The 27,642-nt window shown below is 43.6% G+C and overlaps 1 protein-coding gene and 1 long non-coding RNA gene across 3 annotated transcripts in view; both read right to left on the bottom strand.

The window, feature by feature from the left end:
* Nucleotides 1-27,642, bottom strand: part of Sh3rf1 (SH3 domain containing ring finger 1) — a 241,211-nt gene that overhangs the window by 147,081 nt on the left and 66,488 nt on the right. The window lies entirely within an intron of this gene.
* On the bottom strand, nucleotides 4,787-17,425 carry Gm40499. The gene is made up of 2 exons (XR_870456.2): nucleotides 8,354-17,425; nucleotides 4,787-8,245 (listed from the first exon to the last, which is right to left on the bottom strand). It is a non-coding gene; the product is annotated as a predicted gene, 40499 (long non-coding RNA).

Genomic DNA, 27,642 nt, shown 5'->3' with positions numbered 1-27,642 from the left:
TGATGGGCTCTATTCAATATCTATCCTTGGCTGCATGTGGCATATGGGTTGCAGGCTGGACCAACCCCAGAGGATAGACACTGTTCTGAAAGGAAAGCTGTCTCCAAGCAGACAGAGATATAGAACATGCAGAGTGTGTGCTCTAAGCTGACTCCTCTCTGAGCATCAGGCCGTCTCTCCACGCCACGTCAGAGCTTTCACTCTGAACCTCATGAACAAAGAGAGAGAGGACTGTGGCGTGCATGGTCACTGGGGACAGATGAAAGGTGATAAAGGTATGGGAAACTATGATGATGGACAAGCCGCAGGAATGAGATGCGCTAATAGGGTAGTGTTCAGAGTCCAGCTTTCAACACTATGAAAGGCTCTCACACAAAGAGAAAGAGAGCAAGACCAGTTCATAGTCACTGAAGGAAAATCACAGCTTAGTTGGATGCATGCATTATTTAAGTTGGATAAAAGAATTTCCTGACAGGGAGGGCTGTTAAATATTGCAATGGATTGTGACAGCTCCTTCACTGGAGACTTGTAAAAATAGGGCTGTCTCACAAGCTTGGCTCTGCCTAAAGGCAAAGGGGCACATTACAAGGGTTTTCTAGGAATACTGTGAGCTCTTTAGCAATCCAACTATTTGAAAAGAATTATTACTGATTTTGTCCTATTTCTCTAAGTTAGGTTACTCTCAAGAATAAGGGTACTGGCTAGTCTTTTTTGCCAACTTGGCACAAGCTAGAGTTACCAGGGAACAGCAACCTCAATTGAGAAAATGGCCTCATCAGAATGGCCTGTAAGCAAGACTGTGGGGGGCATTTTCCTGATGAGCGACGGATGTGGCAAGGTCCAGCCCATTGGGAACAGTTCCATCCCTGGGCAGGTGGTCCTGGGTTGTATTAAAATGTAAGCAAAGCAAGCCACGGCGAGCAAGCCAGTAGGAAGCAGCATCCCTCCACGGGCCCTTCTTCAGTTCCTGCATTGGCTTCCCATGATGATGGAGCTGTGGTGGTTTACCCCAACAGCAGAAAGAATCCAAGACAACAAGCATAGGAGTAAGGTACAGGAGGCAGGCAAGGAGGACACATTTAGAAAGAAAGTAAACACTGAGCTTAAGGAAACAAATCTAGGCAGCCTGGATCCTTCAAACCTACAGCAACCCACGACAGTGTCATTAGGAAACGCTGGGAGTGCCGCGGTCAGCCAGCCATGCTGCCTTTTATCTAGTGACTCTGAGCCAATCACATGGGGTGTGCACATATCCGCATTCCTACTCTTCAAAGGGGTGTACTGACAGTCAATTAAATGTGGAGCCAAGGAGCAAAGGCTGAACAATTACTTTAGAATAACCACCTCTTAGTTTCAAATAAATTCATTACAAGGACAATAAAATCAATCCCATGAAACCCCCAACATAGAACTGAGGTCTTTAAAATATAATTAAGTCCCCTCATGTAAAAAAAGAAAAAGAAAAAGTCTTCCATATCCTATCCATGCATAAGGTTTGCAATTATGGTTTTCAGATAACAGAAACCTGCAGCCAAACCCCCTTAGCGCTCTCCCGGCTGAGCTCCTCCTGCAACTGTAGGAAATGATGCTTGAAAAAGACTCTGGAAATAGTCTGTGGTAATAAAATGAATGTTACTTAAAGACACTTAACTGCCACTCCCCCCTGCTTCCTCTGTGGAGGGGGAAAAAAAAAGCCTCTGAAAGTAAAATTAGAGTCCACTTTCGATGAACAACGTCTCACCAGCTGGTGTATGTATGTTTCCCTGTCGTGTTCTCTGAATAAAATAGTCCAGCTAACGAACGACAATTACCTCCAATTAAGGATAAAGAAAGAAAGCAACGGGGGTGGGGGGGGGTTGGGGGGGGTGGGGGGGGTGGCGTCTTTAGTAAGGAAGGGCACTCCAGCTCCCATTGTATTCTAAATAATTGGACAATGAGATATGAACTAGAGATGTTTCCAACCAAAACAAATGATTTATATTTATAGAAACAATTTCCTTCCTCCCAAGTCTCCCCAACCCATCTATCCTCCTCCTCCATGACGTGTAGAGAAGGGAGTTAAGACTTTTAGCCCTGCCCCTCTTCCCTCTCCCCTCTCTCTCTCTTGTCCTTCTTTTCTGTTTTGTTTTTGAGGCAGTGTCTTGCTAGGTTGTTCAGGTTAGCCTCAGAGGTACCATGTCATGCAAACTGGTGATCCTCCTGCCTCAGTCTCCTGAGCACTGGGGTTGTAGGCACGCACCGCTCACCTGAGCCTTTATGTAGTTATCTTTTTTATATAGTAAAGCTTATAAAATGAAGTGAGCCTCTGCACATTTGAGGCTGTTTTTATTAAGTGCTTAATATAAATCTCACATGATAGTCACACACCGCAGGAACAGCAGCAGGAACAGGGGACCCAGCACACGGCCACAGAGAACAGCCAGGACAGGCACTCCTCACCTGATTTTTTTGAGGCAAGCTCTCTTTCTGAACCTGATTAGCTAACCTCAGGAATCCTCCTGCCTCTGTTTCTTGAGGGCTGCTTTTACAAGTGTATGCTGTCCCACCTGGCTTCTTACTTAGATTCTGAGAATCTGATCTTGGGGCTTGCTCAGATCTCCCCGGCCCTAGGAAATATTTTTGACGGTAAAATGCTAAGAAGTAGAACTAAAGGACAGAGAACACATACACACCTGTGAGAGAGAAGAAACATGCATGTGCTATCTATCATAAAGAAACCCTGCTCTCAGACTAGTCTGCTTCAGGAGGAATGCCATACGTGAAATTCTAATGCGCTGGCTATAAATTACAGTTCAATAGATGTATACAAAGATAGCCAAAAGGATAAAGGGTAACATTTTAAACTCACTAAACTTTTTTTTTGTTTTTTGTTTTTTTGAGACAGGGTTTCTCTGTGTAGCCCTGGCTGTCCCGGAACTCACTCTGTAGACCAGGCTGGCCTCGAACTCAGAAATCCGCCTGCCTCTGCCTCCCAAGTGCTGGGATTAAAGGCATAGGCCAACCCTGCCTGGCTTGAGAAACAAAACGTTTTCAAAACAATTGAAGCCTACTGCATTTTACTTCACCAATGATACACTAGATAAATATCAAAAAGAGATGAAAAGCTGACTCCTGTCTGTAAGTCCTCCCACCCCCCGTCCCACTGCACACTGCTCCTAACTATTCCTGACTAGAATATTCAGCTGCATGAAATAATTGGCAACTTTTGTGACGTATCTATGGCCTCAGTTAAACTCCTTCTACCCTGTTCTTCAGACTCTCTCTGTATAATAACTAGACTTGCAACTTGGCTATCCTAAGCTCCTTTATGGATATGAGAAAAATTACTAGTAAAGAAAAACAACTGAAAAAACAAAGGGAAGAGTAGGGAATAGGACATAGATTGTCTCCATGATCACGGTCCCTTTCTGCTGACTGTGTGACCATGTGACTCCAGTAATTGGTCTGATTTCACTTTAAGGGCGTATGCTGACAGTGTGATCCAGTGTGTGATCCAATGGCACTGAAAATTTTGGAGCCTGGGAGTTAAGTGTGTTAGCTTTGGGGAAAATAACGAAAGCCTAGATAGTATCCTTGAATCCCAGAGGGGTTAGTTCACTGAATTTGTGCACATGTGGAAATCGCCTGACATGTCTCCTTCAAAAATACCTCCTTCTCATGCAAGTGCAGAGATCAAAATATGATCCTAAATAGTTTTAATGAGAGGATAGTAGGACAAATTACTGGTGTGTGTGTGTGTGTGTGTGTGTGTGTGTGTGTGTGTGTGTGTGTATGTATGAGTGAGTGTAAGTGAGTGTTGAATGAATGAACTAGCTTCATTCCTGACAGAAGCAGGCCAGCCCTGGAACCTGCTTAATAAGACTGCCATTCGATGCACACTGCCATTCAATAGACCAGGATGGGGCTTGTGGCTTCTCCATTTCTAGGAGCTGTCAGTTCCTGGAGCCACAATGGCAGCAGCAAAGGAATCAAGGGTCAGGCTCCTTCCCAAACTTCTTTGCTGTTCTTCCGTCTCAGGTGCCTCAGGGCTCCATCACTGAATCCTTTCACAATCTAAAGTCACTCCTAAAATGAGAGCTCATGGCTTCCCTCCTTTGAAACCGAGTCATAAAAGCCTTTGGCAACCACAGCTGGGTACTAAAATCAACTAGGAAGTTTATGGTTTCCTCTTCCCCCTCTTCCTCCCTCCCCCCATCCTCCTCATCAATTAAATGAACATCTCTAGGGTTAGTCAGAGGTCGGCTCCCGGATGACTCCCCACAGACGTAGCTAACTACATCTGGTCCACCTAACTGCTGGTCTACCTCTCGAAATCTCCCAGATCTAATCCCAGCCAGTACTTCTTACGTGAGCTCTGAGTGTCTTCCTCATATCCCAATTTATCCCAAGCTGCCATGTCCAAAACAGACTTCTGGATTTCCACCTGCCCTTCTACCTGTTCCCAACCCCCACCCCCTTCACTCCCCTACCCCACCCACCCCCACCCCACCCCCTACTCTTCACCTCGCTGCCTTGGTCACAAGACCTAGGTTTACTGTGGTGGCTCCATTTCTGGCCGTCCACAGCCCACACCCAATCCTTCAGCAAGCCTACTAGCTCTAACTTGTAAACAGACACTCAGCTTCATCCAGTGTCTGCAACCTCCACTGCTCCCAGCCTGAGCCACAAACACTGCTTCCATGTTGCTACACTTGCCCCGCCCCCTGTATCCTCTACTCTCTCTTGTCTGCCAGTCTCATAGTGGTTTCCCACTCAAAACCAAGCAAACCTCTTCCCGTGGGTCTTCTTGCTTTCTGCCCTGAAGCCCTATTTATTACAACCAAATATGCCCACACCTCGATCTTCAACTAGGAAGCTTCTGGAACTGTGAAAATGTAGACTATCGCAACCTTTAAACTATTTAATCACATGTTGGCTCTAGTGCTTAAAACAAAACAACAGAAGGAAGTTATTACCCAAGGCCCAAGCTCATTGTCAGTGTCAGAGCTGAGGAATTTCTCGAATCATGAGCTGCCTATCAACATGGCAACCAGCTAGCCACCAGGCGGCATGCTGCGAGGTGGAGCTTCAGGGTCCCTTCCTCCTCTCAGCATTATTTTTTAGCAATTTATTTCTCCTTCCTTGCTCCACAACACTTCAAACCCAGAGCAAAACACGCTGCAGGGCAATTTTTACAACTCTTTTGAAGGTACGATGGTTGGCTACATTTGAACGGAATTATAAGCCATCTTTAAGTACAGCACTTTCACACAATTCCATTATCATAAAACAAATACAGGAATTATATTGTTGATGTCAGCTGCACACACCACCTCTTGGGAGACACAAACATACTCATTATTACAGTTTTACTTATCACCGAACCCTACCATTTTAAATTCTTTTAGACAACACGCATCTTCCCCTAACAGCCCCCAGCTTATAAATGGAGAATCTTTACACACACTCATTTGCAACAAAGGAGACATTTTTTATTTGCTAAGATATAAACTAGACAAAAGCCGATACGTGTAGGGAGAGAGACCATGCTAGGGATGAGCACTGCAGTGTGGGGAGCACAGGCATGCTGAGTGAATGTGTACAGTTAACACGAGTGCGGGCATGTGAAGGATGCCAACACCACAGACCCTGGCTGGATGTGAACAGACGCCGACAGCGTGTCCAGAAAATACTAACCACAGCTCCCTCCTCTCATGACTACAGCCCAAGAACACGCCCCACAGACACCCCACTATGAGACTAGCTAAACCCACCTCTTTGTTTATCGGTAGACAAGAGCTCTCCTCAATCCGGATGTACAATACAAACATTCTGAGTTTCTAGTACACCTCCAGGAGAGCACACAGTTCACGTGGCCCCAACTTTTCTGTGTGTCAGTGTGTCTCATCATTCTTCATCCACTCGTGACCTCAATCCCTAAAGCTGTGCAGGTTGTAGCACTGAAGGATGCCCACAGTGACGTGAATAAACACGCTTTGTATATGTTATAAAAGTGCATTCAGTACGCAAGAAAACCATATACAACCCATTTTCTAGTCCTTGTCACGTAAGAGTAGCCTAGGAGAAGTTACTTTGTGACTTAGTGTTGCAATTAGGCACATTTAACCTATGTCAACTGTCTGATTCACTCATTTTTAGTTAAGTTAGTTACTGAAGTGTTTTCATGTCTCTGTATTTATCTTATTTGCATATAATATATATTATATATGTATGTATGTATGTATGTATGTATGTATGTATGTATAAATGGGTTTCCATAGAATTTAAGGATAAAAAGAGGAAATATCCCGTATTTAGTTAACAAATATATGTCATTTTATATCCAAGTATATGTATTTGTATATGTAATGAGATCACAGGGAGAGAGAGAGAGAGAGGATGAAGATAAAAATGCTAAAAATTTTAGTTTTCACAGGAAAGAGTCTTGAGACCTTTGTTTTGTTTTCTCAGGAAGTCCGTGTGGAAGGCTGTAGGGGACAGGACAGCTTAGCCAGCAAAGCACACACTGCACAGCTACTGAGGACTTGAGTCTGTGAAGAGTCGTACATATGCTGGCACACAATGTGTTCACACATACACACAATCATGTGCACACAAGAGAAGAAAAAGAAAGAAAAGAGGATGGATGGGTGGGTGAGTGGACGGATAGATGGACAGGTGGGTGGATGGATGGATGGACTCTATGTCTGGGCCCCTCCTTAATACATTAAATCATAGGAACTGAAGGAGATTTAAAGAATTACTTGGCCCCATTTCCTCACCTTAGGAGAAGGAAGCAAATTGACTGCCCACAGTTGAGCACAGCTAGCTGGGAGGAATGCCCAGATAGGGGTCTAGACTTAGATAAAAGGGCTCCAGAGATCTGGCTCGAATGTGGTCAGGAGGGTCCCAGAGCAAGGGAGAGAGAGTGTAAGCTGGCTCTGTGGCACTCAGATGTAAATGTTCTATTCCTTTCTTTCGTGAATGTGTAGGGACATCAGTGGAACCCGGCTCAGACTGTGTGCGTGTGAGCATGCGGGCACTCACATGGTATCACAGACTGTTTTCCTCAGTTCCTGTGTCTCAGGCTTTTTCTATCATGTCCCTCTTCCCCTTAGACACACAATTAGCACAAACATCCTTGAACTGCTGCCTCTATACTTGAACATTGTGCTTTTAGCATGGAAGATTATACTCAGGGTTTAATATTCTTGTTAAACTCTCTTAGTCTACATGGCAACGGGGGCTGTATACAGGGAGAGGGTATCCTGGATCTTCTGGGTGTGCTCAACGGAATCACAGGGGCTCTAAAATCAGAGCATCCCCACCTGGTTCTGAGTTGAGGATGTGATGAAGGAAGCATGCTCAAACAGATACAGTGTAGCTGGCTTTGAAGATGGCAGAATAGGACCAGAAACCAGGAGAGGGAAGGTGTTCTCCTCTAGAGCCACCAGAAAGTAATGCAGTCAGTCCTGCCTGTGCCCTTGTTCTGGCCCAGGAAGGCCCATGTCAGATGTCTGATTCATCCGAGGGTTAATCAGTGCAGTTTGAGGTCACTCAGCTCATTGGAATTCATTTCAGAAGCAAGGGGAAACTAATACCCACCGCCAGCCACCATCCTCATCCGGCATGTCTGAGGCACACAGACATATGGAAGAAATCTAGCCTTGTACCTTTGAGGACCTGCCCACCGTCTTCAGGTTATACGAGGGTAACTTTAGAACGGCGCACAGCTTGACAACAGAGAAAGAGGCTCCCGAAAGCTGGACAAAGACAACAGCGAACAAACTTTGAACAACTTAAGCTGTACTGTTTACTTTAGCATCCTCTTTGAACTCCATGTGCTTCCAAGGGAAACAAAATTTACTTTGAATAAATTTTACAGTCTTCTACTTGAAACAGCTGGTTGGAGTTTTCAAAAAGCATCTTGTCAGAATTATGCATTTTTTTCTTCTTAAGACATATTCCACCCACTAAGTCATACCAGAAGCCTTGGTAATCACGGAAAGTAGCTTCGTGAACACGAATCCCTCCGATGTCCAGCCTGCAATAAGCCTTTTAGAGAAAGGACCAAAGACACCAAGTGCCTTCTACGTAATTCTGAAGAACCTACACAGGTCACCGCATCTCCACAGCACGGGAGGGGTGAGCAGGGACCGTAGTTAGGGATGAACAAAGCCAGGCCATCCCCAAACAGCAGATTCAGCTAAGACGCAGCGGGAGCTTTAACCAACTCCTTCCAATCTCCAGCAGAATGTGGCACAATCTGGAAAGAGATTTCCCATGAAGAATATAGAACAGAAGAGGAAAAGAAAGGCGGGGAGAGGGGGAACAAAGGATTTAAAAAAAAAAAAAGTTAAACCTGAATACCTACAGAGAAAAATGTGCCCAACCCGGAGTCTGAGGCTAATGTCCCCAGTCTGGTTTATACGAATACGGAGCCTCCACCTCAGTCAATTGTTGACATTACGTAATTAGCCGGTTACAATAATAACACTGCAGCTTACCAAACTGCCACAACTGGAGGAATTTTAACTACTTTGGTGAATTGCCTGTCACCAGCTACATCTGTGCTGCTCTTCAAAGCAAAAGTGAGAGAAGAAAAGAGGTGAATGCTTAGTATGCAGACGGCCATGGAGCAAGACAAGAAGGGTCTGGCCCGCCGGGGAATGGGGGCTTGGGGTATTTACCCCACGCCCATCTGTTCTTTATTTTTGGTTAGTTAGTCCAGCCTTTGCTTGTTGCCTTAAGTAAATAAGATTCAATCAAGCAATTCACATAAGCTGGGAACTAAGAGAGAGAGAGAAAGAGAGAGAGAGAGAGAGAGAGAGAGAGAGAGAGAGAGAGAGAGAGTTATTGTCTACCCCAAACTCAGATCTTTTATTTTCCAAAGCCATAAATATTAACATACACTCAAACACTTAAGCCAAGCACTTTCAGAGATTTTTATTCTTCCATTTAAAAAACAAAAACAAAAACAAACAAACAAAACCCCTGTAACCTAAATAAATGATAAGATACCTCTAAAAGAACTCCTCAGACAGCTTTGGCATTTGCCAAAGAAGGTTCCACCTGCTGGGACCTTTTCTTATTCACACATTCACTCTGGGGAATGGAGACTGCTATATTCTTTTCTTAGTCAAATAAGTGACATCTGAAATAAAGCCTAACCCAGGAGCTCAGACAAGTCCCAGAACTCTGAACATGAGACACACTGAACACAATGTCCAGACCTGCACTGGGACCATTAGGTATTTCTCACTAGGTGTCTGAGAGCACACTTCATTTGGAAGGAACCTCAGAAATTATTTATTTCACTCTTGGTTTACAAAAGAGAATCCTCCTCTATCGCAAGTAAAATGTAGAATCCTGTAGTGTGGATATTCTGAGATGGGCTAGTCTCCCTACCCCTGCCCCCTGCCTTCTCCAGGGGACGGACGGGCAGAAGGGTGCTTCTGTCCTGTTCCTCCAAGGCAGCCACACTGAGAATAACGGCCTCTCTGTGGTACATGCTCAGATCTCCACCCTCACCCACCCCACCCCCACGTTAGAGATTTACACTTTTCCTCACCCTGACACCTTAACTCCAAAGTTCTTGAGCAAACTTTTAAAGTCCTCACTTTTGAAGATTAAGAATAAAATCTCTCTGATTCCCAAGCAATTAAAATTCTGGTGATGATATGTACCTCTGTGTGTGTGTGTGTGTGTGTGTGTGTGTGTGTGTGTGTGTGTGTGTGTGTGTAAAGGTCTCCTGACATGGTCCATCTATAATATATGGATAATTATCTATTGCAGACATGTACATTTAATACTGCTTTCCTGTTCAGTCTTTAATATGTACCATCGTCTCTGCCCTTTGGGGGACTTTCCAACTATTGGCCTTTTATCATAAATGATAGTGCCATTGGAGAGTGGACATGGGGCTCACAGCTACTCAAATCCCCTTAGCTAAGCAAATCCCCTTAGCTACCTTGCTTCCTCTATTTTTCTTCATAGTAGTCTTCCATTGCTAATTATCCATAGAATTACCATTTTGTTATATATTTATTTTTTATGTTTCTCGCCTGTCTTTCCACTTTAATCAGGAAAAGAAGTACATTTGTTTTAATATTGTATTGCTAGTACCTAGAGCTGTGCTGGACACACTGCAGGAGTTCAGTAATTTTTGTTGAATGAATACATAGCTTTTTGTGACTGACATGTTGGAGGATGTGAAATATGGAAAATGAAGGAAAATCCAAACATGTATTTCCCAAATGTATCCTAGCTCTCCTGTATTCAGGGCCACCAACTTAATAGTTTTGAAGCTATCTGTACCTTATCCTGTGACTGAAAAACATGGTAAATTATCTCAGGTGCTTTGTCAAAAATAACTTGACTTTTCCACTCAAAGCAGGTAAAACACAATCACAAAAGACAACAAAAATATATGAAGTAACTGCTGTTATATGAGAAAACAATGTTTCTACACAATGTATAATTAGCTATGAATGCCAAAATCGTCTTTTTCCAATTTGTTCGTTTTTGTTTTTGTTTTTGTTTTTGTTTTGTTTTGTTTTTGTTTTTCAAGACAGGGTTTCTCTGTATAGCCCTGGCTGTCCTGGAACTCATGCTGCAGACCAGGCTGGCCTCAAACTCAGATAAATCCACCTGCCTCTGCCTCCCAAGTGCTGAGATTAAAGGCATGTTCCACCACTGCCCAGCCAATTTGTTCTTAATTTCTTAGTATCACCAAGGAAACTTGAAACTGTATACAATATTATGATAGACAATTGGAAGATACAAGACCAGATTAGCAAAAGAGTTAACCTCTAAGTTGAAGGGATTTTACTGGTCTCCATCCGAGTGATTTGGCAACTTTTGACCTGTCTTACAGGAAATGTTTTCCATAGACACAAATGGCTGGTTTCACTGTTAATCATTCGCTTCCCTCTCCTCTGTGTCTCTTTAGCCCAGGCTAGCCTGCAGACGGATGTACAAAGGAGAAGGTACTCAGATGCAGAGAATATCAACATATTTAACCACCCAGATAGAAGGACAACTTTATATGTCCTTAAAGAAATTATACTAGATAGTAGATATGTTAGACAAAGAACCCCTAACACTCAAAAAAGCAAGATACCTTTAGTAATGTTTAAAGAAAAATAATTCTAAAAACAAATTATCAACAAGAAACAACAGAAGGTACCACTGTGGCTGGGAATCTTCCTTGGGTTATAGAAATATAGAAAGAACCCTTTTCTCCACTTCTATAAAATCAGGACATTTATGGGGCTGCAAAGATAAAGCTGCCAGACTGTCTCCGTAGTGTGGTTCCCAAGGAGCTCTGTCTGCTTTTAAAGCGGTAAGAGGTGATGTCATTCCTTTTACTTAAATGTGTTACCTGGGCTATAGCAGTGTAAGAGGCACGAGTTGTTAGCAAACAGTCCTTGGTGGCTAATGAAAATCCACCCACAGGAGTGCTGCAGTACACAGGATGTGCTGGACCTTGGGGGGCATTACCCATCAGCTGGCTGACTTGGAGCACTGGCCGCCCCTACCTCTGAAATCCATTTAGTACAGCCTGTCTGTGCACACCATCTGTGTTACCAGGGCAAAGTCTCTGCCAACTGCTTTCCACCTACAATCTTTGCTTAATTCTTCTCAAAATTTAAGTTGCTGCTAGTTCCATGGGCAGAACCAGAGGAGCAGGCACCATGCACCCAGGCATATACTGACACAGGCCTGATGTTCCTCACTGGGGGACTCTAGAAAAGACACAGGACCTGGGCCAGAATCAGGGTCGCTCCAATTTGTCCCAAGTTACTTCACTTCCCCGGGTCTCTCATGAAGACAGCTATTCAGATTTAACTGATCCAAAGAGAACATCATGATCTTAATCTCGAGTCCATGGCAACCACTAATAAACTATGGGGAAAGGATCTTGATTGGAAGACAAGGAAGGCCAATGGCACAGATTTCTAACGTCCTACACTTAGGCACGGTAGGAAGAGTTGTGTTGGGTTTTGCACACTGGCTAAGTGTAGGGGATGCCAAGATCAAGCCTGTGTTAGCAGATGTAAACTAAATTATCCCTTGAATAACGTCATCCAGGGCTAAAGGAGGCTGAGAGCTCTGGGCCCAGCAATAGGCAAGACTACACTCATGGGTGATTATCAGTTATAAAGGGTTTTACTTCCTGACTCAAACTCTTGGTGTCTCTTTCAAGCAGCGGTACTACAGGGGGCAGGAGGATAAAAGTTTCCTTATTCTTGACATCTTGCAAGTGAGACCAGGAGTTTATCTGCTTCTCTGTATGACACTTCCTTCAAAAGGACAAACTATTAACAAGAGTTTGCAGCCCTCCTCCCTTCCGGGTTATGAAGATCACTATCTAAAAGGGTGATTCTTTCATTTTCCTCACTCGAGCCACGGATATTTTTCAGGGCCCCACCACAGACCAAACACCAGGCTAAAGCACAAATGTGAAGTGATGAATAAGGCAGATATGGAGCCATAGAGCAATAGGGCAGAAGGAACGATAACCCTCCAAACCAAGTGCGTATAGTGTTTAATCTCGCTGACATCTTTAGCTGAAACAAGAAATGGTACTTAATGGTGGTTTGATAAGAATGGCCCCCACAGACTCCCTCATAGGGAGGGGCACTATTAGGAGGTGTGGCCTTGTTAGAGGGAGTATGTCACTGTGGGGCCAGTCTCTGAAGTCCTCTATACTCAAGGTATGCTCAATATGGCCCTCACTCTTTCTCTGCTATGAGTGGATCAAGATGTAGAACTCTTAGCTCCTTCTCCAACACCATTTTGGCCTGCATGCTGCCATGTTTCCTGACATGAGGAAAATGGACTAAATCTCTAAGCTGTAAGCCAGCCCTTAATTAAATGTTTCCTTTTATAAGCATTGCCTTGGTCACATTGTCTCTGCACAACAATAAAACCCAAACTAAGACAGAACTCCTGGTGAGCATTCTTTTTTTTTTTTCTAATAGGAGAATACTTTAATTGTCCCAAGGTGATTGACAACTTCTTGTCCCTACCTTCAAAGTTCCTACAGAGGAAAAGGAACAGAGGAGAGGAAATGGGGCCAGGCCAGAGGCAGAAGACCACACCCCAGCCATAGCCCAATCCAAGGTCTCAACAGCCATAAGAGCTTGAGGACATGAAAGAGCCCATTTAAAACTTTGACTCTAGTCCAGCCTCCTTTGTCCCTTGAGTCCTCAGTGGCGACTGATAATAACACTTCTGAATAGATGCTGCTTTGAAGAGTGAAAGGCTGGGACATTTCCCTGCTCCTGGCGATGTGGCTAAAGCTATAAAGGTAAAGCTGTAGAGACACACACAGGGTCAGGCAAGAGTTAGAGACCCAAAAACTGAATTGCTGAGCTCCCTCACACAGGCCTTTATCCCCTATTGCCTACGGTCCATTGTGCCCCAGGAGTCCTCAGAAACACACAAGAGGACACTGGACCCTCCACACTGTGAGATGGGCATCAGCTCATGCTTATCAGTAAAGAAAGAGATGTTGGTCTGGAGAGGTGGGTCAGCCATTACGGGCACTAGCTGCTCTTCCAGAGGATCCAGGTTCAAATCCCAGTACCCACATGGTGGCATAATTGTCAAAAATTCCAGTCCTATGAGGTCTAGTGTTCTGGCCTCTATGGGCACCTGGCACATACGTGGTGAGAGACATACATGCAGGCACAACATCCATACGCTTAAAATAATAATAAAGTTTAAGAAAAGGAAGCAAAGTCATGAAACTATATGAGTTCGGAACTGGCAACTTCCAGGGATAGTTTAGTATAAGAAATGGGAACGCCTCCTGCACAAGGATAATCGGCCACTTTCCAACAAGAAACTAACAAAGCTTTAAGTAAAGTGGAGTTTCAGAGTGCCTGCACTCACAGCTAAGAATTTATGTGACTCATTTTTATTAAAATGATAGTATTTCTCAGAGACTGAATATAAAATAATTGCTATATCCAATCTTATTTTCTTTCTGATTCCACTATAAAACTTCTTGTGCCTGAAGCCACACAAAAACAGTTAAAAAATTAAATTATTACAAAAGGAATTATGGAGGTAGAGGTGGCTCTGTGGGTAATGAATGGTACTTGCTGCCAAGTCTGAAGACCTGATTTCCATCCCTGAGACCCAGATACAGGGGGAAAGAGAGAACTGCATTCTGCAGTATGTTCTCTTACCTCCACATCTGCACTGTGGCATGCCTACACACACACACACACACACACACACACACAGAGAGAGAGAGAGAGAGAGAGAGAGAGAGAGAGAGAGAGAGAGAGAGATTCCTTGTGATATTTCAAACTATTAGGGTTGCTAGAGCTATATTCCCTAAGTAGTATTTTAATGACAAATATTTTTGTATTTCCTCTGTGTGTTTGTGTGTGTGTGTGTGTGTGTGTGTTTGTGTATAGGTGTGTGAGTGTGTGTGGTATCACTGTCTGTCCATCTGACTGTCTTAATCCCTTTCTCTCTCTCCTCCTCCCCACATTGATATATAACTTTTTAAAAAGATTTATTTATTATTATACATAAGTTCACTGTAGCTGACGCACCAGAAGAGGGTGTCAGATCTCATTATGGGTGGTTGTGAGCCACCATGTGGTTGCTGGGATTTGAACTCAGGACCTTCAGAGGAGCAATCGGTGCCCTTACCCGCTGAGCCTTCTCACCAGCCCGATATATCAACTTTTAAATTTCTTTTATTTCTGTTGTTGCTTTACGAGTTTGTTTGTTTCTTTATTCTTTTTCCTTCTGTAGACTGGGTTTCACATGGCACAGGCTAGCCCCAAACTTGCTATGTAGCAGAGAGCCAAGGATAGCGAACTCCTAAGCCTCCTGGCTGAACCTCCACGATGCTGGGATTCCAGGTGTGCAGCCCGGAGCCCAGCCGATGTGCAGCCTTCAAGGCTTATTTGCTTTTCATTAGCTAAGTCTCCATCAATAGCAAAGCAATGAAGTCTTTTTACAACTTTATTATCTAAGCAAGCACCTGAATCTATAAATAACAATGTTATCCCGAGTTCAGATCAGCTGTAATAGTTACCATTGAAAAGAAAGAAATGTAAAGAGATGGCTCAATGGATAACAGAGCTGGCATCTAGAGTGTGGGAACCCAGTGTTCATGAAAAACAAAACAAGTCAACTACAGCTCCTCAGATTAGAGCATTTGTTGCTCTTGTAGGGGATCAGGGTTTGATTCTTAGCACACACATGAAAGCTCACAACGTCTGTAACCTCAGGGGATCCAATGCTGCCTTTTGGCTTCTGCTAGCACCTAGTGTACATATAGAGCAGATACATATACATATATACAGACATAAATACATGCATACATACATACATACATTCATATAAGCAAGCAAAGCAGTCATACAAATAAATTGAAGTGAATAGATCTTCAAAAATTAAAGGAAAAAAAGTGTCCCTTTGTATGTGACAATAACCTCTGCACTGTAGTAGAGACAGAAGACTCACAGGGACTTGCTGACTGTCAGACCTGCTCAGATTCAAGAAATCTGAGCAGATTCCCTATCTCAAGGGAATAAGATCAAAAGATGTGCATACAGCATACAGAGACACACCACATACACTAGAGTACACACACGCACACGCACACGCACGAAATAGACATGCTTTCAAGCAAACAGGGAAGGTTGGTTAGTGTCAGCCTTTCTTCCAAAATTCATTTTAACTTGGAACCTCAGCATCGAATATTATTTGGGTATATGGTCTTTGAGTTGAGCCACAGTGATTCAAATAGGCTATATAGCTAGTATCTAGAATCTGTACAAGAAAGCCACGAGAAGGCACAGCTAATCAGAGCAAAGAGAGATGGGTAACAAAGGCAGACATCATGATGACACAAGTAAAAAGCCAAAGGATGTTAAACATGGCTAGTTCCAACCAGAAACTAAGGCAGAAGAAAGGATTCTCCCCCAGAGCCTTCATCACGGCCTGGCCTCCACTTAGGTTTCAGACCTCTAGACTCCACAACCCTGGGAGTAAATATCGGTTTGAAGCTATTCAGTCTGTGATAATTAGTCATGGTAGCCCCAGGAAAATCACACAGTATCATTAACTAAAAGGCATGATTGCAGAAAACCGGTATTCCAACGACCCATTCACTCTTAAAGTGATACACTGGTAGAGTGAAGACACATGGGACGGCACAGAATCCATTGAAGAACGCGGGCTTCGAGTTTCCTTCCTCGTGCAATAAACCAGGATGACCACACATTCAGAAAGCACAGTGCCCCAGAGCACTTCAAGGTAGGCACTGAATTTCTCTATAACAAAGGAAGGCCTGTGCACAGACAGCACATCTAACGGCCTGACCAGGAAGAAAGGGCACACTGTTCCCTAATCATTTCTGAAAGCCCTCCCCTTATTGACGGCAAAGGAGTAATGAAAATGTTGTTGCAATCATTATAATTCACTGGAAATCTGACAGGGGAAGAAAAGCGCACATGTAAAAACACCGACACACTCAAAGTCTTTCAAGCTTCTCTGGCTTGTTTAACAATTCCAGCCTGCCTGCCACAGTTCAATAAATCCTAAATGAAAGGCTTTGTATAGAAGTGGCCAATGCTGGCAAAATAATCTCTTCCATATTTCCTATATCAATTTTGTGTGGTGCGTCAAGCTTTCGGCACGGCGTGTTAAACATGTGCTCTTTTCTTCGCCAATATATTTAGGTGGCCGCATCACAAAGGAAACGGTTCGTCAGAGACTATTGATGCTCGGAGCTGACTCTTTTCAATGGAGCTAGGCAATTGCCTTGACATCTTCAACAAGTTACATACAGCAGATGGGGGAAACTGCACCAAACTGGAAATTCCTGGGGGTGACATTCAACTGTCACTCCAGTGAAGAGGAAAGCGCTTTGGCTGAAATGGTTCTTCTGAGGAGACTCTTACTGGTTCAAGTGGAGTCTTCTCTGAACATCTAATATGAGGTTTTTAGGGGTTCTACCTCCCTTGATGATTCAAGGGTACCTAACAAGAAATTAAATTTATCCTAACCAGCCAGTGTAATGTCCACTTCCCGGCCATTTAAATCCATTCAGAAAATATGACCTGTACCTACAGTTATCCAACTATGTCAGTCAAGTGGCAGCATCTGCCACTTGTAATTTTTGCTGCTGTTTCCTGATGATTTCTATCCCATGATCTCTCTCTTTCCTCTAAAGGTGTGGGGCTCTACTTTCAGCAGTGCCCGAGGTCAGCAAGATGGCAGAAGTCCTGTGGGCCAGCATGAAGCTTTCTTATTCCCAGGCTCTGGATAGGGAAATTGGCCTAGGACCTATTAGAGCAGAAAGAACTGTGTATAGAAGTAGGTACAGTGGTGGGTTTTATCTTCCTAGAAAACACACACACACACACACACACACACACACAAGAGGAGAGAGAGAGAGAGAAAGAGAGAGAGAGAGAGAGGGGCAGGCATATAGTATATGTGTATGTCAGAGTGTGTACATGTGTGTATGTGTCTTTTTGAGTGTGTGTGTGTGTGTGTGTGTGTGTGTGTGTGTTTGTGTGTAAGCCAGATGCCAACAGCAGATAGTGTTCCCCAGGATTCCTCCACTGTTACAGGAAACGTTAAAAAGAACAGCAAGTTCCCACACTAAGCCAGCACTGCTGGGCCACAACATGACTCCAGCGGGTTGTTGTCATCTCTGCAGACTCTGCCCTGGAGCTCCTGAGACATCTCCATCCGACTCACTCAGCCCCATACAATGACTGCCCACCTCGCAGTTAGCTGTCACAATTCCCAGTAACCCAGTAAAATCAAGACTAGAAGCTTATAATCAACCAATCAGATTTATACATCAATAAATTGTTAATTCACAAGATGCCCACACAATAATTTCAGAGCCAATTGATAATGGTACAAGCTGCCCACCTAGATTAGACAAGTTATCCCAATTATTCTATCCCTATATAGCATTATAGCGTGGCTATTTAAAGCCACACGGAATCAGAATCATCCTGGTTGTCCTCCATCTTCTTCCTCCTCCTTCTCCTCTGTTGCTCCCTGATGCTCCAGCTCTTAGCTCCACCCCCTTTCCCCTGTCCAATCACAGGCTTCTTGTCTTAATATTTAAATTAATTGGACAGGGAAAATCCTGCTACACTCCACCTTGTATTTTGAGACAGGGTCTCTCACTGGATAGCTCGGTTGAGCAGCGAGTTAAACCCCAAGAATCCTCCTGCTCCATCCGCCCAATGCTAGCATTGCAAGCCTACCATGCCCAGCTTTTTAACCTCACGGATCCCCTTGCTGACACGGCAAGCCCTTCACTCACTGAGCCACCTCCCTAGCTCTAGGCCCTATTTTTTTTTTTTTTTTCACAAAGCACAGTGCCCAGCAGGCACACTTTAATTTATACTCTTTTTTTTTAGGTATTTTCCTCGTTTACATTTTCAATGCTATCCCAAAGGTCCCCCATACCCACCCACCCCCAATCCCCTACCCACCCACTCCCCCTTTTTGGCCCTGGCGTTCCCCTGTACTGGGGCATATAAAGTTTGCAAGTCCAATGGTAGGCCCTATTTTTTAATATAGTCATATCTCTTTTCCCTGTTTCAAGGCCACATGATAGGGTAAAATCAGGATTACCCCCAAACTATAAGAGGAAGAGGCATGGACAGAGAAACTGCTTAGTTCTGGTGTAATCAGGCCTACCTAGCCCCCATCCACTCTACCGCAGCTTAGCCTGGGCCTCTCAGGGAAGAGGGTCCACCTGGCTGAAGTTCAGATTCTACATTCAAGTGCTGTTAGGCTGACGGCAACCAAGCGATCAGTGCTGAAGCCTGCTACACTCTACCTGGGCTCCTCTCCTTTTCTTCCCTCCCTCTAGCTAAGTCGGACATCGGTGTTAACTTGGAGCAACAAACACTGTAGCTGTGGCAGCCTCCAACAGACAAGGCACAAGGACTCCACCCCCACAGAGTTATTTGAAGGAGATTTTTTTTTTTTCCTTTTAAACATAAATAAATGCCTGCAGCTATTTCAGGACTGTTATGTTCTACTTCGGTATACACAGATATTAAGCCTGCAAGTTAAAACTGTCGTTCCAAAATTGTTTCCTTTGGGACAGATAAATAGATCTTGTGCTTGTTAGTAAGGATGCTATGGTCTATTATATGGCTGAATGCAGCCTACTGTTCTCTGGATACTGTCAGAACACACTGCTCCCTGCTTAGAATGAGGAGACAAAGTCTCACCACACAGCCCTGTGGCCTGGGGACTGGAAGGTGAGGGCTCTCGTTAGCAACTGATCCTCAATAGTGAGAGTCTCGGGAATCTATAACCTGTGGTTAGAGTCAACAAGACACATTTGCAGGTTGATGCTTCCATATTACTGCTATGGTAATTTTTTCCTCTGCTTTTTTTTTTCTCCCTGCATATCTAATGTTATCTTTTTCCATTCTAAAGAAATCTATAGAATGGGGACTCTGCTTGCGATCGGGGTACACTTAGAAGAGGCTAGCCTATGTTGGTGACAAGCCTGCCAACCACTGGAAAACAGGCCAAGCAAGTCTCCAACATATTTATAAGTGAGAACCAGAGACATACTTGGGAAATAGGACATGAAGATATTTCTCCACCTGAAAAATTTTGTGTAGTAAATTTAGTGTTAAAATTGTATGGGTGAGCATTTTAACCTTTTTAAAGCTATGAAGGAAAAGTACTCACAAAACCCAAGATATGTACTTCAAAAGCTGTCACAAAAGGGAACACTCACAAACCCACCACCGGGTGCTAGAAAACAGAAATGCCTCTCAGAACTACTCTTCTCTTTCCTGAAGGACATCATCAAGGGTTTCTCTTAGAAGCATCTTCAGACACTGTGATTTTGTTTTGGCTTTTGAAAATGTTTTTGCAACCATTGGCATTAATTTATGTATAGCTTCTTTTGGTTCTATATTATGCTGTGAAATTATTAGGTGCCTGGCTACTGTTGTCATTGACCAGACTACTCCACCATATGACCAAATGACAGGTCAAACATCTAACCTACCCAACAGCTGACTTCCTCGCCTTAGTTCTTGTAGATGGTGTTACTATGAAAGTTCTTGAACATGCCTTTTGAGTTTCTCTTAACTGTGCTCTGAAGGGTAAAAGTGCTGTACCATGAAGCCTGTATATCATAAACCTGTAGAGCCCAAGGCCATGGGCACAACTGGGCACAATGCTTCCTAGGTACATACCAAAACTCTGGGTGCTTCCAAAGCCCTTGTCAAACAAACTGGGTGCAACAGGCTCTCCCTGTGAGAAATAACTTTATGCACTTTTTCAAACTCCCCCTTCTTTAAAAAAATGCACATTTAAAACTCGACAATGTTTTAAAAATACTGTTATTCTTTTCTACAGTCATTCTTGATTTTCTATCTCCCCAGTCAGATCTCATCTCTACCCTTCTATCTGAAATAGCTTTTCTTCTGAGTAACACTTGCCACCGTCTCTGACTAAAGTCTTTTGCTAATAGAATATTCCTGTTTTGCCTGTCTAAAAACATCTCTATCTTACCTTTTTACTGTGAGGGGTATATCTGTTAGGTACCGAGATTGGCAGCTATTTTCTTTCCACACATTAAAGAAACTATTATTCTCCCACACACCTAAGAATTTTTAGGAAAGAAATTTATGTCCCTTCAACTGGTTGCTTTGTTTTCTTGTATGCACACTATACAATGTACAATGTAGAGCGTACCATTCTCTGAGCATTGTCAGAATGCACATCTCTCTGTGTAGAATAAGGACAAAGTCTCACCACATGGCCCTGTCAGTCACTGGGGCCTCAGAATTGAACCTGCATGTTTGCCTTCAATCTTGTTTTTCTTTTTTATCATTTTAAAACTGGTATGTCTAAATAAGGATTGCTTTTTACTTATCCTTCCTGGAGTTCACAGTACATCTTACATTTAGACATGAAGTTTATGTATCAACACCATGAAACCTACAAACCAGAAATGGAAAACCTGATCCATTTCAGGTCTAACCACCTGAGATTTCAACTGTATTTTAACATTTCACTGCATCCATTGTGTTTCTTCACATCTGCATTTTCCTTTTTTTACAGATTTCCTTTTCCTTAGTCTTTAATGCGATAATTCTTTTTGTGTTTATATCTAATCTACTTTTACATAACACTCCCTCAGCACACCGTTTATTATAGTGACTATAATTTGCAATTCTACAATTTTCATTTTGTTCTCTTTTCTCAATTCTTGTCTTTTCTTAAAACAGTAACTCCTTCATTTTAAAGTGTGAGTCCATAATGCCAATCTCTGAAGCTCCTGATACATTTTAAAAATTAGTTTTATTTATTAATGTCTCTGTCTATGGGTATTTTGTCTGTGTGGGGGTGATACCTGCAGAGGCTAGAAGAGAGTATTGGTTCCCCTAAGCCTGGAGTTACAGACAGTGGTGAGCTGTCTGGTGGGTGCTGGGATTTGAACCCAGGTCCTCTGTGAGCAGTCAGTGCTTTAACTGCTGAGCTCTCTCTAGAGTGCCAACGCTTTCTCTACTGCTGCCACTTCCCTGGTTTTGCTGCTTTCATTCCTTCTTATTTGATTTTGATTTTCTAACAGATATTGTTTTTAATAAAACTGCTCGCAGAAACGATATGAGAATTAGGATGATAATATATTCTTCCAGAGGCGATTTCCACATATTCCACCAAATACCTGTGGGACTGGCACTCTACAATCACCTCATTCTGACTTCAGGGAACAAAAATAGGATTTAGGCCTTCCTTCTCCCTAACTGTGGCCCCACCATCCTGTATACTCCAAATCCTTTTATGTTTGACCTACTCTTCTAGTCAGCTTCAGTAAAAAGTATAACCCAAGTTAGCTGGTCTATAACCCAAGTTAGCTGGTCTTCCAGCACAAGAGTCTAACCCCTGGCTTTGCATTCCATATCTACAGGTCATCCTCTCATTAGCTCTCAAAGCCTTTCCACACATCATTTTAAAAACCTGGTCATCTATCATAATTAGTTTATCTAATATGGCACATTATTTGGGAATCTTAGCAAGTTTTGACTATTTCACATTAAAAAAAAAGAAAAGGAGTAAAATTGGGCTGGAGAGATGGCTTGGCCATTAAGAGCACTAGCTGTTCTTCCAGAGGACTCAAGTTCAACTCCCAGCCACCAACATAGCAGCTCACAACTATCTGCAACTCCAGTCCTAGGAGATCCAAGTCTGCTGGCCTCTGCAGGCACTGTAAGCGCGGGATACACAGACAGACACACAAGCAGAACATTCATCCTCATAAAATACAAACAGAAAAATCAGTTTTAAAGAAGACTGACTCCGAACCCCTCAAAGGAGTCACTTTTAATTTCGTCCCTTTTAACTCAAGTCTCGGAAAACTCATCCTATCATAAGTTCACCAGTTACTGCTCTTGCGCATATGAACAGGCAGCTGCCGAGAAGCAGCTCTGCAGAAGGGGTTGGCTGTGCTCTATTATTCAAGGGTACAGAGGGAGGGGAAGGGTGTCAGAGCATGAGGCGGCTCATCCCCATCGCTGCAGGGCAGACTCACACTACACTGCTCCTCAGTGCTCTGCATTCTCCGTTTCATTCAGTGCACGATCCCAGCCCACAGCGCGGTGTGGCTCCCAGTCAGGGTCATCCCTCCTCGGTTAAACCTTTTTGGAAACATCCTCATAGACAGCACGCCAGGTGTGTTTCCATGGTGATTCTAAATCCCATCAAACTGATGATGACTATCGCCCATCACAATAGCCAAGCTTCTTGCGTGCCTTATAAAACAAATTGCAAATGGAACAGCAACTCAATCTTGTAAATTTAAGTAAAAGTATTGACATTTTTGTCTTAACGTCACAAATGTATAAATTCTAGGAAGCCCTCAACTAATAGAGCCATTTCTTTAGCATTGTCTGTTTAGGACAGTAGTACAGGCCTGTGGATTGTGACTAAGCTGTGGGTTGCTGGACTGGGCAATGGTAAAGTGGCTTGTTGTACAAGCGTGAGGATCTGAGGTCGGACCCCAAAGGACTCACATTAAAGCCTGTTGTTGCTGCACATCCCTGTAAATCCCAGCTAGAGGGGATGAGGAGATGTGTGGATGTGTGTTGGAGGCAGGGGAGTGGCTTCTAGGGATTACTGGTTAGCCAGCCTCACTGAAAACTGGTAAGCCCCTGACTCACTGGAAACACTGAAGGGAATATGGTCCTGGGTGATAGAGGAGAACCTCAGATGTTTCCCAGTCGCCTCATGCAAGAATACTTCACACACACACACACACACACACACACACACACACACACACACACATTGTTAACTGTAGGAGACTGATCAAGATAAAATATCCAACGATTTAATTGTTTTCTTTGCTATGTAAGTAACTTAAGTTATGGAAAAGAAGAGAACAAGGTCGTATGTATCCACTTTTTATGCACTTTCCACAATCAGGGGTTGTTTTCAAGGATACTACAGCTTTCAGTGTTATGCACCCATTCTAAAAGACCTTAACTGTCAGAGGCTGGTCGAGCCTCGAACAAGCCTGGTTACGCTCACACAGTGTTTTGCTCTAAAATGTACATTTTGTACACATCACAAAGTACATATACTTGTTTCATTTCCTTCTTTTTACTGTGAATACAGAAGAGCCAGGGCATACATTCCGATTTGTATAATTTTACACTTTTAGTAGTGAGTGTAGCCTTTAATGGCTGAGCCATCTCTCCAGCCCTGATTTGTGTACTTTTAAACAAATTTATGTTATTAGGAATAATACATTCTCTGTGGGAATAAACCAAATGATGCTTTTTCTTAAAGCACCAATTTGTGTACATCTTTACAAATGTATCTTTTAATACATTTATCAAAATGAATACTACAGAGGCATAAGTGAGAAGAAATCACATTGATATTCATTCGAATGAAACTATAGACTGCCAAACAGAAAAACCCCAAGGAGGGGCCACAATTTAACAAAAGAATGACCAATGGGATGCAGATAGACTTCAAAAGAAAACAGAAAAATGGAGGCCAAAGGTCTATGGAAAACATCCTCAAAGTATTGAAAGGAAAGAAGCCAACCCAGTGTTAAGACCGAGAGAAAGGTCCGTGTGAGAGGATGACAAGACAGAGGGGGATTAGGGCCTGGCCAATTGTGGTTTCTGAAGGGCACAGTCAGGAGAGCCGGTCTCAGTGGCCATCAGGAAAGGGGAGCAAGTATGCTTGTTTGTAAAATGAAGGCAAAGCCAAACACGTGATAGTGTGTGTGTGTGTTTGTGTGTGTGTGTGTGTGTGTGTGTGTGTGCATGTGTGTGTGTTTATTATATAATATATTGGAGGTGGCGGTTCTTTCTGTTGGTTGGTTTGGTTTTTAAACAGTCTGTAAGGTAGGTAGGAAGAAACTTGAGCTATACTCTATAATCTTTGTATCTCAAAAAAAAAAAAAAAAGAAAAGAAAAAAAAAGAAATCCAGTATCAGGTTTTTTAGACTTTAGTGTATAATTTCTCCATCACCTGCTGTGTGACAAGTCTCCTGCTCTCAGGGACTTACCACTGCACTCTCATTCAGGGCTAAGGACTACTTGGCAAGAAGTCTTCTTCTATAGAGAGACTGAAGAGTTGGGTGCATACTCTTCTCAGGGGATGCAATCCTTAGCATCACCCTAAACTGTGCATCCAGAGGCAGAAGGGAGAGTAAAGTGTGGGGTGAGTTTCAAGCACCCTCAAAGAGCCTTGCCAGCAAATGGCATACACCAGTCCAGGTCATACCTCCGGCTGGGTCCCAGTTACATGGGAATGCACTAACCATATGTGAGTCTCGAGACTCTTGCCTTCGGTGGACACCCGAGAGTGGAGGAAGACTGGAAACGGACAGAGAGATACCTGGGTGGTGTTGGTGTTCTTATATCAGTCAAAGGTAGAGCAGGTGGCAGTCCTTTGTTCATTGTAGCTTGATGCCTGGGTTGGTAGTCAAAGCTATCTTATGCTTAGAGCTCATAAAAATCTAGTCAAATCAAATCCAGGCATCGCAGTGAGGGAGGGGGAAGACAGAGACCTGTGAACTGCCATGCTATCCACAGACATGCCCTCCAGAGAAGGGTACAGGAAAGCCATAGACACCTACTTGCCGCCACACTACACAGCACAGATAGAAGATCTCACCCAGTGGCCCTCCAGCCGTGTGGCCAGCCTGCGGAAGGAGCACCACAGTGTGCGAGTATGTGGTGGACAGATGGGTGAGAAAGTGAAGTGGAGCAGCTTGAACAGTATGAAGAGATGGAAGTGAAGACTCAGGATGTAGAGGAGGAGGCTGTTGTGAGTGGCCAGCCACATCGCCTGGGCTGTGTTGAGGTCCCACCATGAATAGCCACTGAGGGCCATGTCTGAGTCCACTGCTATGCAGCAGCAGAGGTTGATGTGTGTGGCTCATATAGAGAACATGGGGATGTCCCTGGTGGGGGAAGCTATTGGGGACCACGTGGATGTCCAGGGGCCCCAACCCCTCACTAGATGAGGAGCTCTGGAAAGCTGGCCCCATCCCTCACGGGCGGGCGGCAGCACTGCTGAAGGCGGCATTGGGTAGTGTATTGGGAGCACTGCTTGAGAGCTTGCCTGGTGTTTTGGATGAGGGAGAGCCGGTGGGCTGAATAGCTCAACTACCACCGAGGCCCAGATTCAGGGCTCCGAATTGGTCCACTTCAAAAGTCTAAATCACCTCCAAACACAGTTGGGGTGCTTGAAAGGGCCAATCCTGCTGTCCTAAAGCGGCAGGATCTCCGTGACAGAGGGCAACAACAGGATAAGTGGGAGGAGTCTCGGTGAGGATCCAATATTGATGGTGTCACAGAAGCCAGACCAATGGCTCACTGCAATGAACATTTGCAAGTGAAGATGTGTGGACAGAGTATATATATTGTGGGACACGCTACAACTTCCGTGAGGAGACGTTTTCTATGCTGTGTTGTTGTTGTTGCTTTGTGTTATTTTAGGGGGAAGGTTGCAAGGCTGAATGGCAGATATGAGGGGGAGGGGAGAAGAGCAGGACTGGGGTGCATGATGTGAAAGTCACAAAGAATTAATAAAAAGTTAAAAAAAAACAGTTCTTAAAATAAAACCAGTCATAGGGTAGGAAAGATGTTATATAAAGAAGAAGAAAGGGGAATGACTAATTTCTTGTCAGAAATACTGAGGAAAAAAAATAAACCTGTCAAACAGAGATTCTATACCCAGATAAAATAGCTTTCCAAAACAAAGAGGAAGAAAAGACGATTGGACCAGATGAAGAGAGTGGTTTGCAATGCTTACAGAGTCACAGAAAGTGTGCAAGGGAAAATTCAAAACCAGAGGGAACAGGTACAAGATGGAAGTCTCCATCTACCTAAAGGAATGAAGAAAGTATAAAATAAAAGCACTTTAAAGTCACCGGAAGAGGAGGAGGAAGAGGAGGAGGGAAAAAACCCAACAACAATAACACAACAACAGAAAAACAAATGCAGTTAGGAGCACTTACTAAAGCTTCTAAATGTCCCAGCAATTGAAAAAAATGAACCTGATGATGGACACAGAGGTGAGAGCAGAAGGTGACAGTACCAGCATCAAGCCAATGAATAATCAGTGTAGTGGAGCAGGCCTTTAATCCCTCAGGAGGCAGGCATGTCTGTGGATCTGAGGCCAGACTGGTTCCAGTCCCGCTAGAGCTACATAGTGAGATCCTGACTCCATCGTGGTGGTGGTGGTGGTGGTGGTGGTGGTGGTGGTGGTGGTGGTGATAAAGATAATAATAGAACAATTGTAAACTAATCTGCCAGTTAAATATCAGATAAGAATGTATTTTAAAAGCATGTCAATAAAATCAGCAATATCATAGTTGCAAGAAACTCATCTAAAACATAGACATCAAGAAAAAACCCAGCATAGGAAGAACCTAATAAAGTCCAACATTCATTATTATCATTTAGTTAGTAGGTTAGGTTTCACTCCATTCAGGAAGAGAGAAAGAGAGAGGGGAGGGGAAGGGAGGGGAGGGGAGGGGAGGGGAGGGGAGGGGAGGGGAGAGGAGAAGAGAGGAGAAAGATTAAGATTGTAACTGAAAACTATCATTCTGTTATGCATAGTTCTAGGAGGCCAGGTGTGGCAGCATGTACCTGTGGTCCCAGCACTTAGGGGCCTAAAGCAGGAGAATCTCTTCTCCAAGCCAGCCTTGTCTAATAGTGAGTTCCACCTTAGCCTGAGCTACACAGAGAAACCAAAAACGTCAGCTTTCTATGTACATAGCAAAGTTTAATTAAAAACACCGAGGGAAGAAATAAACCCATCAGTAGTCGGAGGTTCTAAGCCATGCTTGAGGGGAGGATGTGAAGTGCATCAGATGTCCTCTCTCTTTACTTCTTGCTTTCTGTTTTGTTTTTTGGAGACAAAGTTTCACACTGTAGCCCAGGATGGCCAGGAACCCACTAGATTCCCCAGGCTAGCCATGAACTTGCAGCAATCCTCCTGCCTCAGCCTTCTGAGTTCCAGGATTACAGGCTTGTGCCATATATAACTTTAATATAATTTTCATGCATGTACTTTCTAAACGTAATATACAGTAAGCCACAAAATTCTCAATGGGTTTCCAAAAATAGATAATATATAGACCAAGTC

Source organism: Mus musculus, chromosome 8 (genome assembly GCF_000001635.26).
Source record: "Mus musculus strain C57BL/6J chromosome 8, GRCm38.p6 C57BL/6J".
Taxonomy (NCBI): Eukaryota; Metazoa; Chordata; class Mammalia; order Rodentia; family Muridae; genus Mus; species Mus musculus.
The sequence above is the reverse complement of the archived record's forward strand: the minus strand, read 5'-3'. Positions and strand labels throughout refer to the sequence as shown.